This window comes from Gobio gobio (genome assembly GCF_949357685.1).
Source record: "Gobio gobio genome assembly, chromosome: 11".
Lineage (NCBI taxonomy): Eukaryota > Metazoa > Chordata > Actinopteri > Cypriniformes > Gobionidae > Gobio > Gobio gobio.
Window position 1 is genome coordinate 17,570,908 of NC_137104.1, and position 16,892 is coordinate 17,587,799.

The 16,892-nt window shown below is 36.5% G+C and overlaps 1 protein-coding gene across 1 annotated transcript in view; it reads left to right on the forward strand.

Moving 5' to 3' along the window:
* The window catches only part of bzw2 (basic leucine zipper and W2 domains 2), a 440,416-nt gene that overhangs the window by 320,740 nt on the left and 102,784 nt on the right, over positions 1-16,892 (forward strand). The window lies entirely within an intron of this gene.

Here is a 16,892-nt window from a genome sequence, read left to right on the forward strand (position 1 = left end):
AATAGCTTACTGTACATTGTGCATTTCAGAAATATCGACCGCTGTCGGTCTTGTCCACACGTCCTTTACATTCAGCACTATCTCTGCATTTAGATGACTGTGGTGAACCAAACGCGCATGAGCCTGAACCCAGAGAGGAAATTAGGTTCATTTTGAGGGGAAATGACTTTAGCAGACCACCAAGATCCGATGTGGGTGTTGCTGCTCGCCTCGGAGTGACTGCTATGTCCAGTGGTCCTGTATTAAGCTTCAAAAGAAAATATTGTGTTTATTTAACAAATTAGGCCAATTAGTCGTTATGTAAAGTAATCTCAGAGAACAGCCCCCGGGTGCGTATTAATGTTCATATGGTTTCGGTTTTGCCTCAGACCCTGCGCCATGTCATTGCCCCCAGGCCTCTGAGCGGTTATGTGAGTCTCCTTCCTCATTCTCTCCCTCCCTACGGGTCCAAGGCCTAAGCCTCCGTAATAGCCAACTGCTAATTTGACAGGTCCCTGGGGAAAAGGGATTTTCTGCAGGTGAGTCCTCTCACCTGGTGGCCAATTTTTCAATGTGTGTGTGACACAACGTAGAGCTTGTCTGACAGGCTAATGCTTATTAGATTTTGTTGGATTTCGAAGAGCCTGTCGTAGTCAATCAGGCATGCACGAGAGTAAAACCAGACAGATGATGGTTAAAATAGAGCGCCGATGCTTTCCGGGGTTTTATTTTGGCTGTTTTGGAAGATAATTGGGAGTTTGAAGGATAATATGAAACTTTTAGTGATTCAGCGTCATGCATTTCATATAGTCATTTGTAGTTTTTTTTTTTTAGATTGTATCAGTTTGTCATTCTATACATTGTAATTTTAGTGTCACTCTGTTTCGATTCCTATTAAAACACATTCTATTTTTAAAAGGCCCCATGACGTTCATTAGCTGAGTGGAAAAGGAGCTCAGAGACGAAACCACTAACTCTGGTATCTGTTAATGCCAGACCTCAGACAGACATTTCCAATAGGACACTCTGAGCGGGTTTAGTGTAATGTGCGCCGCTTTGTAATGAGAGGATGAAAGGAGTCGAAGGAGGAGGAAGTGATGCGTTTCATATTAACACACAAAGACTGAGAAAATATAAAGTCCTCAGAAATCTCTGCTATGCTTGGGTCAATTTATAGGAGACTGTGTAGGAACTATACAGCTATTAAAAATACAAAATGTTGTCATATGATCCGACAAAATCCATTCTTGAACACTTTGATGCTCTTTCAAGTTGTTGTTGCCCTTAAATCAACATTTTTGTATGACAATCATTTAATTTCTGAACCTAGAAAGATTATTCAAATCAAATACATAAACCTTCCGTTCGCAGATACAGAATTTATCAATTGCCATGTTCTCAGATATAAAATACATATGTAACAGAAAATATATATATATTAAAGTTTATTGAATTAATATAATTAATTTAAATGAAACACACACACTAACTGAATACTTTAAATAAAGAAAAATGTAAAATATATTTATATTTTTAGTGCATTTATATGATATTTTAGTTTTTTATTATTCTTTTAATATCTTTTCAGTGGGAAAAACAAACTTAGGAAAAATAAATCTTCTGATATTTGACTCTTTGTTTTTAAAATATCAGTAAGATTCACTACTTTTTCCCCCTGACATTTATGCTTTGCAACAGTTTATGTTTTAATTTCTTATCTATTCTTTTTTATTTTTACTTACTATATTCCATCTAATACTTCCACCACATCATTAGTTGTGATTTGCAGTTTAGTTAACAAACTTAAAAATAAAAAAACTCCTTTTCACAAAGTAAGTAATCAGAGTCGATTTGAAGCTCAGTGTTTTAAAGAGGCTGAAATGCACATAACAACCGAGGGTATGCGTTTTCCTCAGCCAGAGATCTGATTGAGCCTGTAGAGTCAATCCGCCTGCGCTCATGACACGAGCTGAGACTAATGTATTCCATGCAGAGCCTACACTTCGTCAATGCCTTTTAAAACCAAATTTGTTTCTGGTGGCCGCAAAAAAGGAATACTGGCATATGTTCGAGACTGAAAATGTTCCCTGGCTATTCCAACTTTGCTCTCTACCTCCAGTGTGACATGTTGTTCTAATATTAGAAATAATTCTGAAAAGTAAAGATGACATCTTGTGATTTAATGGCTTTCCTTCTCCAATTAAATTCTTCATGCAATGGCCCAGATCTTAAACTATTTTACTCTGCCTATGGGTTTTGTATTACTACAACCTTTTTTTTTTTCCTTTTTCGTTTTCATCTCCAAACGTTTTAGCCACAGAACTGATGCTAATGATTTTCCTACATATGATTTTAACAGACAATCTCAGAACATTCCTTGCTTGGACTGCCACGGCATCAATCTCAATTCAAGGTTATGTGCCTTGATCATTTTTGTTCATTATTAAAATACAGCCACCGGGACTCGCATACCAAACCATGAAGGACACATTACCTCATGGCTCGTCTATGGAGGAGTTTTCCTTAAAGGTTAACAGAATAAGAATAATAATTTAAAAAAAAAAACCCTGCTAACTGTGAAGGACAGATGCTGTCAAACTGCTGATTATTATGCCTGAGGTTGACATGAATATTCATAATTTGACATTCACTGTAAAAATGTTTTTTAGGTTCCTCAGACTTCCAGAGTGGAGAACTTCTAGGCAGAATTTAAAGGCTATAATATTTACACCAATATTTAAAAGTTTGAGGTTGATAAGATTTTCTGTTTTTGAAAGATGTTTCATATGCTCACCAAGGCTGTATTTATTTGATTAAAAAATACAGTATAAACTATAGTGTATATATAGTGAAATATTATTACAATTTAAAATAACTGTTTTCTATTTTAATACTTTTTTTTTTTTTCCAGTGATGTCACAGCTGAATTTTAATCCAGTCTTGTTTAATAATTTTGCGGAAAGCATTATACAGTTTACTAGTCAGGATTCTTTAATTAATAGAAAGTAAAAAAAAAAAAAATTTTAAATATTAATCTTCTGTAACAATGTAAAAGTCTTTACTGTCACTTTTGATCAATTTAATGCATCCTTGCTTTATAAAAAGTATTTTTTTTTAAAGTGTTGGGTTTCCAAATGGAAGAACCGTTAACAGGTTCATCATAGAACCTCCTTTTTGGGGTACCAGGGAACTCAAATGTTATCTTTTCCTTTTCTTTTTTTTTTACAGCGTGGACCATGTAAATGAATGGGAAAACATTTTGGTCTTTAGACCTTTTGCAGCCTTAGAAAATCCTTCAGTCCAAAACAAACGTCTAGTCAAACTATGATTGTGTAAATATTTAACTAAAACAAACTGTGTTTAAAACCAGAACAAAATATCTTCCACGAAAATTGCTAATCTATTTGACACATCAACAAACTGAACATGTATCTCTAGTGAAAGAAAACTAGCAGAAGATAATGACAGATGCTTTCCTCATCCAGCAACAAGTGTTTACACGTTAAAGTTTGGCAAATCATGCTTTTTCAAACAGCGTACCAACTTAGGCTGAACGCTTCATTCGTCCAGCTAATGACTGCTTGCATTTTGTTACCACATGTTCAGTTGTTCTGTAATCAGGCCGTAATTTACTATTTTAGCCCTCTGAGCGCTAATTCTGTTCGAAGATTAAGTGTAAACATTATTTGCGGCTGGCACCATCCTGCTGTACCGATGCTGGGGCCTGTAAATATGTGAGCTCTTAACAGAAAGCCACAATCACATTGCTCTGAATACACCATTTTCTTTGCTAATGAGCCGTGTCACACCACCATGCCATGTTTACGTGGAAAAGGGTTGACCTCTTCTGGGCGCTGATTAATCTGGAAGAAGAAAAAAAAAAAGAGGAAAGAGCAAACCACAAGTGTAGCACACTCTATCTCTATCGGTCTTTTTTAGACTGTATACAAACAGTCTATCTGCCGATGCCTTCTCCATACACTCTTTGTAAGAGTCTGTCAACTCAAATACAATCACTTACAGACACAAACACATACTTACACAGGATAAATCTGATGATGTTTACATGACATAAATCTCGATCATTCAATTGGAGAAAATGTACATAACGTTATATCACACGTTATTTATTTATTTCATTTTTAAATGTCTGTTATGTTTTAAAGCTTCCACAAACCCTGCACGCATGAGAGGTGTTTCATACAGCAGTTTTAGAACAAATCTTTTAAATTAATGAATCAATGAAAAAAAAAATATATTATTTCCCTTGATAAATAAATAAATATCATGACTAACAATTCATTAACAAAAGTGTTTTTTTTTTTACTAATTGGTTGACTGAATGATTCAATGACTCTTTTCCTTTGTGTCTGAAATCGAATACTTCCCTATAAAGTAGGGAAACAATATGGAAACAGAGTAGTATGTCCGAAAACTAGGCAAAAAGTACCCGGATTACTTCCGCCGAGATTCTGAAGTGTACATCCACTGGACACTTTACTATACCATGAGGTCATGGGAGAGGATTTATGAATGGAGTGACGCAACTAATGCTGGTAGGTCACTTGACAGTGACAACATGGCCGATGTAGTACGTCTGAATTTCATTCATATCACACGTACTATATAGAACATACTTATTTAACAAAGTAAGTTTCAATCCAAATGTAGTACCATATGCGATTTCGGAGGCAGCATTAGTCAATTGTAACTCATTGTTTCCGGTGTTTCCTTTCTGCTTCCAGGGTTTCTAGAATGTTCTCTTTTTTTGTCATAGTGACTCATTGTTTCAACCGTAGTGTATGAATTAAAAAAGGTTATTTTGTCATTCAGAGTCTAATAACCCCTCTACTACATAATTAAAGCTGCGACAGTTGAGTGTGCAACTGGTCCTATTTGACCCGCTCTGAACGGGATTTGAACTGGGGTCTCCACCGTGGGAGGCAGGCGTGCTAACAAGGACGCTAAAGACCGCAGCCCCTAATATCAGTCGCTAGCGCGCCTCTTGAAGCCAGGGGAGTGAAGTTTACACTCAGAGCTCTTACTGGCCTACGTTACACTCACCACCCTAAACCTCAATTCCATCCAGGTTATGACAGCAAATGTAACCCTTTTCTAACAAGGACGCTAAAGAACGCAGCCTCTAACGTCAGTCGCTAGCGTGCCTCTTGAGGCCAGGGAAGTGAGGTTTACATACAGAGCTCTTACTGGCCTACGTTACATTCACCTCCCTAAACCAACTTGGTCACAGCACCAAATGTAACCGATCCAACTCAGGACCCACGCCGAACAAGGACACTAAAAACAGCAGCCACTAGTGTCAGTTGCTAGCGTGCCTCTTGAGGCCAAGGAACTGAGGTTTACACACACAGCTATTACTGGGCTACTTTACAAGAGCATGAAGTATATATTCCAATATTCCACACTTAATTTTATCAGTTAATTGAGTGCATCATCTGGATATTTAACCCTCTGGGGTTCTTCGGTCAATTTTTTTTTTTTTTTAAATGTTAAAAATCGTAGCTTCATCGGAATGGTCCGAAACTTGGTGACTTTATTGGTACTTGGTTTGTGAACACCCAAAAAAAAAAAGGATTTGAAAAGTCTAAGTGGTCGTAAAAAAATAGTCACACTCAGGACCTTCGGGTCAAAAATGACCCCCATAGGAAATGAATGGGAAATTGGCAAAAATATGAAAATACAGTTTTTTTGTGCATACAATCTACAAATCAGCCAGGATGCAGAAAAAAAGGACTCAACAGTGAAGGGGTGAATCTCTAAAACAAGACAGAAGAACTCACACACACACTCACAAAAACAAAATAAGCTTTTGGAATGGCACGCGTTAATTTGTGTGTGCGTATGTTTTTGTGTGTTTAAGTGTGTGTGTGAGGTTTTTTTTGTCTGTTTTGCACTCTTGATGTTTTAGAGATTCACCCCTTCACTTTTTTGAGTTCTTTTTTTCTGCATCCTGGCTGATTTGTATATTGTATGCACAAAAAACGAATTTCCCATTAATTTCCTATGGGGGTCATTTTTGACCCGAAGGTCCTGAGTGTGACTATTTTTTTTACGTCCACTTAGATTTTTCAAATCCTGTCCCCAATTGTTTTGGGTGTTCATATACCAAGTACCAATAAAGTCCCTAAGTTTCGGACCATTCTGATGAAGCTACATTTTTTTATAAAACGCAAGATCCACTATAGTGGTAAAAATGTGCTATTGCGTGATAAAAATGCTCAATGTGTCCACTGGAGGGCACCAATCTCATTTAAAAAATTGCTTTCATGAGGCCTAGGCTTGACTCTAAAATACAGCTTTAATAAAAAAAACAAAAAAAACATATATATATATATATATATATATATATATATATATATATATATATATATATATATATATATATATATATATATATATATATATATATATATATATATATATATATATATATATGTATATATATATATATATATATATATATGTATATATATATATATATATATATATGTATATATATATATATATATATATATGTATATATATATATATATATATATATATATATATATATATATATATATATATTTTTTTTTTTTTTTTTTTTTTTTTTTATTATATTCAATGGGAAAAAATGGGTCATAATTATTGCATAAATATTAATTATAAATCATAAAATTATCTCAAAACAACAAAAAAGAAAAGAAAAAATATTATTGAACAAAAATATATTTCATTGATTTTACTCAAATCTTTTTTTATCTTAATCCCGCCCTCCGGGTCATTTTTGACCCGAAGGTCCTGAGTGTGACCCATAAATGAAGAACCCCAGAGGGTTAAAGTGTCCATTTTCTTTTTGGGTTATCAGTGTGAACACACTACTCACACTATACTACAAAACTCATAGAATAGTGCATAAGTACACAAATTGGGCATTTATAGCCCTTAGTTTGAGTCATTCTTTGTCTGTTCTCATCTAAGTTGGTCATTTTCCTGCGTTCCTGTATGCTCCTGAGCTACTGCGTGTTTGTTTTACTTATTTTGTTAATTAAAGTGACTGATGCATAAAGATCCTGCCTCAAATTCTCTTCCTTACTGAGACAGACAAACATCATACATCACTTGTCACTATATCTACTGGCATTACAATGTAATCTGCAAAAAGGGTCAGTAGATGAATATGAACATATCTTTTTGTTGAATGAATTCAAGAGTCACTGAGATGAATCAAAATCCCAACTAGCATTTATTGTATATTAAATAACTTTACTTTACATATAGTCACTATATGGAATAGTGTTAGCTCTAAAAAAATTGCTGTTTTTCATGTTGTTTAAACCCTTCCAAAGAATTTTGCCATTTGCAACAAATACAGATACAGTGCATACAGATATTGGTTTTCAGATAAGTGAATATCATGTTTGATATGTTTATGTTGTTGTTATTCACAGTGAAAAAGAAACAGCCGAAGCTTCTAAATACAGAAATTGTAATTCGGATAATTCAGATGATTGCCCCTTGCTGGCCCCTCCATGTCAGAACATGTTTTTCATGCAGAGACTGAGGGCTAGATTTTATTACACATTTAATGAGACATTTGATTCATGTGCATTAAGGGAAGTACAGTTGTCTTGAGCCTTTCTGTCTCAAGTATTCCAAACAATATGTTTATAATTATGAATAAGGTTTTCTTTAATATTATAATCCAAAACATTATAAATGTTCTGAATTGCTTGAGCTCTAGAATTGCACCCAGATTACTGCTCTAACTTGCACAGCACCACCAAAGCCATTCATTTTCCCAGAGTGCAAGTATTAAATTCATGAATGACATGACGCCTTAATAAAAACACAGAACAACAAACCGATTTGTCATTGATAACGTATGAGGAGAGCAGGGACAAGGCAATGTGATTTCCCCCATAATTAATCCCATGTCTACTAAATCTTTGTACTTCTTGTATCTGTATCTGGCTGTATTTGTTGAGCAGTAACAAACCATTTGTAAACCGTTAAATGCAGGACCAACATATAATTTGTTGAACAATTATATACAATTTGCACTAAATTTCCTTCCAGAGATATAATTAAACCCATAAGCGATGTGATGAAAAACACTCAAAGCTGCAGGATTTGGGTTTAGTCTAACAATCAGCACTGCTTCTTTTTTGACATTTACAGCTGGAGCAAATATCAACATCAGCAGGCCCTATGATATATCCACAGTTCAATCTTACTCCATCTCACAATCCCTCTTTGGATGTTGGAAACAAACACACACACACACACACACACACACACACACACACACACACACACACACACACACACACACACACACACGCACACACACACACACAAATCTGATTACAGCTCTTGCAAAAACTACTGTAGTTCTGTTATTTGCCTCTTCTAAACCTCATAGTCAGTATACTCATCTAAGAACAAACAATGGACTGTTCTGACTGAACAACATGTTTAATCATTTAAGATAAATAAACACTACAAAAATACTTCAATCTGAAGCCTTAAACAAGACAACAACACCACCAAAAATCTAGATACAGTAGATATATAGATGGATAGATACAGTAGATATATAGATACAGTAGATAGATAGATAGATAGATAGATAGATAGATAGATAGATAGATAGATAGATAGATAGATAGATAGATAGATAGATAGATAGATAGATAGATAGATAGATAGATAGATAGATAGATAGATAGATAGATAGATAGATAGATAGATAGATAGATAGATAGATAGATAGATAGATAGATAGATAGATAGATAGATAGATAGAGATCTGCTGAAGATAGATAGATAGATAGATAGATAGATAGATAGATAGATAGATAGATAGATAGATAGATAGATAGATAGATAGATAGATAGATAGATAGATAGATAGATAGATAGATAGATAGATAGATAGATAGATAGATAGATAGATAGATAGATAGATAGATAGATAGATAGATAGATAGATAGATAGATAGATAGATAGATAGATAGAGATCTGCTGAAGATAGATAGATAGATAGATAGATAGATAGATAGATAGATAGATAGATAGATAGATAGATAGATAGATAGATAGATAGATAGATAGATAGATAGATAGATAGATAGATAGATAGATAGATAGATAGATAGATAGATAGATAGATAGATAGATAGATAGATAGATAGATAGATAGATAGATAGATAGATAGATAGATAGATAGATAGATAGATAGATAGATAGATAGATAGATAGATAGATAGATAGATAGATAGATAGAGATCTGCTGAAGATAGATAGATAGATAGATAGATAGATAGATAGATAGATAGATAGATAGATAGATAGATAGATAGATAGATAGATAGATAGATAGATAGATAGATAGATAGATAGATAGATAGATAGATAGATAGATAGATAGATAGATAGATAGATAGATAGATAGATAGATAGATAGATAGATAGATAGATAGATAGATAGATAGATAGATAGATAGATAGATAGATAGATAGATAGATATATATATAGATAGATATATAGATAGATAGATAGATAGATAGATAGATTTTTAAACTAATAAAAAAATCACAAGAGTAGAAAACAAAAATTAATATATAACATAAAATAAAAAGAATAATAAAAAAGAATAAAAAGAAAATACTATAATTGAATTGTATGATCCCTGTCTGTGTTCCCCTGGTCTTGTGTAGACTTATATGTTATTTCCTGTTCTGCATCATGTTTTGTAGTCCTTTGTAGTTTTTCTTATTGATTAGTTATTTGATTGTTCCCAGGTGTGTCTTGTTTGCCAATCACCCCTATTGTATTTAAAGGTCCCATGGCATGGCATTTTTCTATTATTTTATAATGTTTCCTGAGCTGTACTTATATTGTTTGTATGACTTTTACATCATAAAATGTCATAATTTAGAAATAAAAGGCATTTTTTCTATACTGCTGTTTGCCCTGTGGCTGAATGCCCTGCTTCAAGAGGCGTGTCTGCTGTGAGACTTCAGTAAAAACACCCACTGTTGTGATTGGCTGACATCTTTGCATTTTATATGAGCGGAGGGGGCGTGGTTTATCGAGGCACGAGCAGGCACGAGTCTGCCAGGGAGACGGATGGACCTGAGTTCACTTCACATCAGTTCTCAGCATGTCTGAACTGTTTTAGTTACAGCATATACTTTAGGTTATTAGTCTATTTCTAGTCGGAGGGACTGTCACTCATGTCAGAAAGTTAGTAACTTTAGTAAATTATGGATCAGCGCTGACTGGAGACGCGAACCGTTTAGAACGATTCAGTCCGATTTGGTGAACTGATTCGGTTCACTAAAAAGAACTGGTTCAAAAGAGAGATCGTTCGCGAACCGGACATCACTAATGTATCAGAGACTGAGCTCAGCGATTGCTAACAAAGTTATTTATAGTAACTACTGAGTTATGAGAGCGCTGTCAGTCAGCGCGAGTTTATTGTGTTTGTATCTGAGAGTTCTGAATAAACAGTCACACCGAGTCCGTCTCTTCATCATTATTCTACCAACTTTGTAACACATGCAAAGTACCATTACAGCTGTCGAGATGAACGAGTTAAAAGTAAGTGTTGATAATAGCATTATTTTTAAAATAAAATAAAAGCGTCAGTGACGCGCGTTGAGTACACAGCGCAAACAAAGACACAACAGCAGTAATCGGATGTAATCCAGTTTATTGTGGGGCTAGGCTGGCTAGCCCGGATATGCTCAAGCTTACCCCCCTTCTGCTTAATCTCACGCCGCGTTTGGTGCCTCCGCTGTGGGCCAGATGCAGTACTGTGGGTCGGGGATGTTGAAGGCCGAGCTTCGGCGTGTGTGAGGTTTATCTCTGCTGATGTTGAGCAGAAACTCATGACTGTATGCACATTTTAGAACCGATAGACGCGACGAGGACGTACAAAAACACTGACTCACAAGATATAAAACACGAAAACACCGTTCTGTCTGGAGAGAGAGAAGCCGCATTGTGTGCACGAATAATAAATAATTAGCTACACATCAGAAATCACTGATCACAGATCAGAAGGAACTGAAAAAAGACTTCTGTTTTCATTTGTACATCCAAACACTGAGAAACTGCCAGCGTTCACTCGTTCACAAGCAATGATGCAATGATCTCTCGACGAGCGTTTGCATGGGCGTGCCAGATTCTCTGGGCGGAGGAAAGGGAGGAAACCGTGCCTGCTTGGACGTCAAACCAGGAGACTTCAGGATTGGCTAGTCTGGCCTGTCATTTTCTCAAAGGCAGAGAAAGACAGCCACAACTCGGTTTTACACCGATCAACATTTCTATCCACTTGGGGACAATATTCAGGCTAGGGGAACTCATATTAATGTTGAAAAACCTCATAAAATGAAAATTTCATGCCATGGGACCTTTAAACCCCAGTGTTTCGTGTGTTCCTTGTCCAGTCTTGTCCTACAGGGATGATATGTTTGGTGCACTCATTCGGTTCCCTGGGTTGGATTTGTTATTATGTTTATTCTATTATTAAACTCACTGCTTTTGGATCCAGCTCTCCTTTGTTTTTGAATTCACCCTACATAACACATGTCTAAGTAGTACTAAAACTGATTATGTTATGCATACACTGAATGTGGTAGAGTATTTTACTGACAGAATGCTACACAAAATCCTACTTTTGTTTTTATGTATTTTTATGTTAATTATGTAGTGCATATAAATGGAATGCAATTATTAAAAAAATGAAACATTGAATCTAAATCTTACTAAAATATTGAATCTAAAAATGTACAAACTAAACGTTACCTAAAGCTATTTAACAAGAAGCTGAACTAATGAACTGAAACTGAGCAACAGCAGACAGCTGAGATACTGCAATGTTACACTCCGCATGTGAGTGAACGTGCCAAACAAGTAACATAGACAAACCAGTTATTTATCTGGTCAGAAAGTTAATTGGTGTACTGTGCACAAACACAATAATGCCAAAGCAGTGGATTTTGGCTGCTGAGCGGCATTCATTTGCATGTGCTGTCTTTGTTTTTGCACCTGATTCACTAAAGGAATTATGCAAATCAGACAACAACGCACCCCACACGCAAAACAAATGTGCTGTAAAGTAACTTTCCTCAGCAGGCCTGTTCTGGATGCTCGGTTGGAGTGGTTAATGCAGCAGACTAAGATCTGAAGTATTGTATTGGGCCCTTACTGCAGTTGAGGCACCTGAACAGCTGAACAAAATGTTGAGAGTGCTCTCGACTACATAACGTGTTAGATATTTGTCTACGGTAAATCTTGTTCATCATATGATCATCTCTTAAAGGTCCCATGGCATGACATTTTCATTTTATGAGGTTTTTCAACATTAATATGAGTTCCCCTAGCCTGAATATTGTCCCCAAATGGATAGAAATGTTGATCGGTGTAAAACCGAGTTCTGGCTGTCTTTATCTGCCATTGAGAAAATGACAGGCCAGACGAGCCAATCCTGAAGTCTCCTGTTATGACGTCCACACAGGAACGGTTACCTCCCTTTCGTCCGCCCAGAGAATTTGGCACGCCCATGCAAGCGCCATATTTGTCCTGGAGAGATCAAGGCTTGTGAACGAGTGAATGCTGGAAGTTTGTTTGGATGTACAAATGAAAACAGAAGTCTTTTTTCAGTTCCTTCTGATCTGTGATCAGTGATTTCTGATGTGTAGCTAATTATTTATTATTCGTGCACACGCAGCGGCTTCTCTCTCTCCAGACAGAACGGTGTTTTCGTGTTTTCTATCTTGTGAGTCAGTGTTTTTGTACGTCCTCGTCGCGTCTATCTGTTCTACAATGTGCATACAGTCATGAGTTTCTGCTCAACATCGGCAGACTCACATCTCTTTAGAAATAAACCTCACGCACGCCGAAGCTCGGGCACTGGCCGGTCGGCCTTCAACATCCCCGACCCCCAGTACTGCATCTGGCCCACAGCGGAGGCACCAAACGCGGCACGAGATTAAGCAGACGGGGGGTAAGCGTGAGGGTATCCGGCTAGGCTAGCCAGCTATCCCCACAATAAACTGGATTACATTCGATTACTGCTGTTGTGTCTTTGTTTGCGCTGTGTACTCAATGCGCGTCACTGACGCTTTTCATATGATTGGAACATATCTAAAAATAATGCTATAATCAACACTTACTAACTCGTTCATCTCGCTGTAATGGTACATTGCATGTTGGTAGAATAATGATGAAGACGGACTCGGCGTGACTGGGACTCGTGTTTATTCAGAACTCTCAGATACAAACACAATAAACTCGCTCCGACAGACAGCGCTCTCACAACTCAGTAGTTACTATAAATAACTTGGTTAGCAATAGCTCCGTCTCCGTGATGTCCGGTTCGCGAACGAATCATTCTTTTGAATCGGTTCTTTTTAGTGAACCGAACCAGTTCACCAAATCGGACTGAATCGTTCTAAACGGTTCGCGTCTCGAGTCAGCGCTGATCCATAATTTACTAAAGTTACTAACTTTCTGACAGCCCCTCCGACTAAAAATAAACTAATAACCTGAAGTATATTCTAGTAACAACAGTTCACTGAACTGAGACATGCTGAGAACTGATGTGACGTGAACTCAGGTCCATCCGTCTCTCTGGCAGCAGCTCGTGCGTCGTAGACCTCGTTAAACCACGCCCCCTCCGCTCATTTCAAATGCAAAGATGTCAGCCAATCACAACAGTGGCCGTTTTTACTGAAGACTCACAGCAGACACGACTCTTGAAACAGGGCATTCAGCCACAGGGCAAACAGCAGTATAGAAAAAATGCCTTTTATTTCTAAATTATGACATTTTATGATGTAAAAATCATACTAACAATACTAAGTACACCACAGGAAACATTATAAAATAATAGAAAAATGCCATGCCATGGGACCTTTAAAGAATTAAGAATTGCTAAAAGAGGTGCACACACACACCAAACATTTGTTAACGAGTGCTTCTCTTCACTCTTAAATTAAAGGTTCCTTTTTGACATCGACGGTTCCATGAAGAACCTCCATGGAACCTTTATATTCCACAAAAGGTTCTTTATGGGGGAAAAAGTTTCTATAGATTATAAAATATTTTTCACACTAAGAAAAAAAAATGATTTTAAGAACTGATCACTGAAAAGTTGTTTGGGAAAATAACAACTGTAAAGTGCTGTTAAGGTCGCAATTAATCACTTGCACAGAGAGGAAGTGTGTATGCACTTTGCACAGAAAAGAAGTACATGCTTAAAGGATTAGTTCACTTTAAAATGAAAATTTCCTGATAATTTACTCACCCCCATCTCATCCAAAATGTTTGTGCCTTTCTTTCTTCAGTCGAAAATAAATTACGTTTTTGAGGAAAACATTCCCAGATTTTTCTCCACACAATGGTCTTCAATGGCAACCAAAATGTTGAAGGTCCAAATCAATGCAGTTTCAAAGCGCTTCGAAAGGCTTCAGAGGCTCTGCACGATCCCAGACGGGTCTTATCTAGCGAAACCATTGGTCATTTTCAAGAAAAAATAAACATTTATATACTTTTTAACCTAAATTGCTCATCTTGCGCTGCTCTGCGACGTGCCAAGGATTGTGTAATCACATCGGAAAGGTCACGCTAGACGTAGGCAGAAGTACCGCCCCAAGCGAACGTGCGAATATTAATACAAACGCCCTTTACAAAAAAAACCTCCATCTCCAACTTCAAAATTGTCCGACATCATTGTTTAACCTTTTTTTGCTAAGTTATGTTTGTGTTAGTCTTCGCACGAGCACTTTGTAAACACGGGGGCGGTACTTCTGCCTACGTCTAGCGTGACCTTTCCGATGTGATTACACAATCCTTGGCACATCGCAGAGCAGCGTAAGATGAGCAATTTAGGTTAAAACGCATATAAATGTTTTTGTTTTGATTTTTAAATGGCCGATCGTTTCGCTAGATAAGACCCTATTCCTCGCCTGGGATCGCGCACAGCCTCTGAAGCCCTTCGAAGTGCTTTAAAAACTGCATTGATTTGGACCTTCAACATTTTGGTTGCCATTGAAGTACATTGTGTGGAGAAAAATCCTGAAATGCTTTCCTCAACAAAACTTCATTTCTTTTCCACTGAAGAAAGAAAGACATGGCATGGCATGGGCGTGAGTAAATTATCAGGAAATTTTCATTTTGAAGTGAAATCTTCAATACTTTAAACAATACAGACAAACATCTGGTTAAGGTTTTGGATAGTTAGTAAATAAGACCCAGGCTTTGTGCTGAAATACTATCCTGTGAAATTGCACAAATGTTTAGTGAATTTGTCCCTCTATATCAATATGACCCCAAACAGTGATTGAACAAAAAAATATATATTTTAAATCATACAAATTATATATTCCCCCTGTGATTTGGGGGATATGAAGTACTGTTTTACCTATTTACTGCATATGAAATATTACATTTTTCTGAGGGAAAAAAAACCACTTTAATGATGGTCCAAATTAAATATGAGTTGTTTCTGGATATTGACCTAGGTATTAAAGGCAGAATTCAGAATTCTTTTGAAGTGTCTTGTTATTGCAATAATGCCACATACATTTGTAATAATGCCACTAAAAGAAAAGACTTGATTGTAATCCGATATTGTTTATTTCAATAATCCACATGTATGAAAATAATTAACTTTAGAATAAGAAATACATTTTTAAAAAGTAAATAAAACCAACAAAAAAACAAAACAGCAATAAGCAGATATGAACAGGAGTGACGAGTGAACACACCTGTTTGTCTGTGTGTGTGCATGTGCGTGTGTGCATGCGTGTGTGATCATGTTCGTTTCGCATTGCTTTTGTGCTCTAATACCAGGCCTTGATTTATGTATGAAAATTTGTTATATTACTGATTATTTTATTTGCCAATTTCTATTTTCTATTACCTCTTTTGTTGGTTTGTGTGTGTGTGTGTGTGTGTGTGTGTGATCATGCTCGTTTCACATTGCATTTGTGCTCTAGTACCAGGCCTTCATTGCGGTGTGGAAATTTTCAGATTTATGCTGGATTTATTGATTGTTTTTGACAAATTATTTTTTCCCCCCGCATTTCCCATTCATTTTCAATGTGGGGTTATATTGACCCCAAAGACCAGATTTGTGAAAAAAATATAAATAAATACATTCAGAACAACCAAATCAAGCCCAGTTTTTGTGTGTGTTTATAGATAGATAATGTAGGAAAAGTCACAAAATCTTATTCCACTGAGATGAAGGGAACCATTTAAAAAAAAAAAGTAATATTGACCCCAATGACAGATTAAGGTTTAAATGCAATAGCTTTTATATACTCATATTCAAACCATTTGGTTTAGTGGCAGACGTGCTGATTCGATGATGAATCCTGTGACATGATCAGAATAGACACACACACACACACACACACACACACTGATACACGCCTTCTTTCCGCCTATATGTCCTTAAATTTCTCCACAGCTTTCTTGGCTCCTCGCTCTCTGTCTATTTCTCACTTTTCTTGCTGTGGTAAATCTGGGAGACCTTATGCCTACTAGAAGCTTACTTTTGTCCCTCAACGGGCCTCTTTACCCAGTCTGTAATTAGACCTGGCCATACACACACACACACACACACACACACACACACACACACACACACACAGTGAAGCCAACTTCATATCCAAATGTACCTCAAACCAGGATATGACATCAGTGTCGGTCAGAAAAAAATGCCTCTACCAAACAAAGCATAGGCTGGCATTTCTGTGATGTAGATGAGAACTAATTTTGAGCCTCATAGATTTATTGCACACTTCCCATTCTAGACATCTGTGGTAGAGCACACAGCCTTGACCAGTTGCCCATTGGCACCACAAGGTCAACCTACCATTAGTCAACAC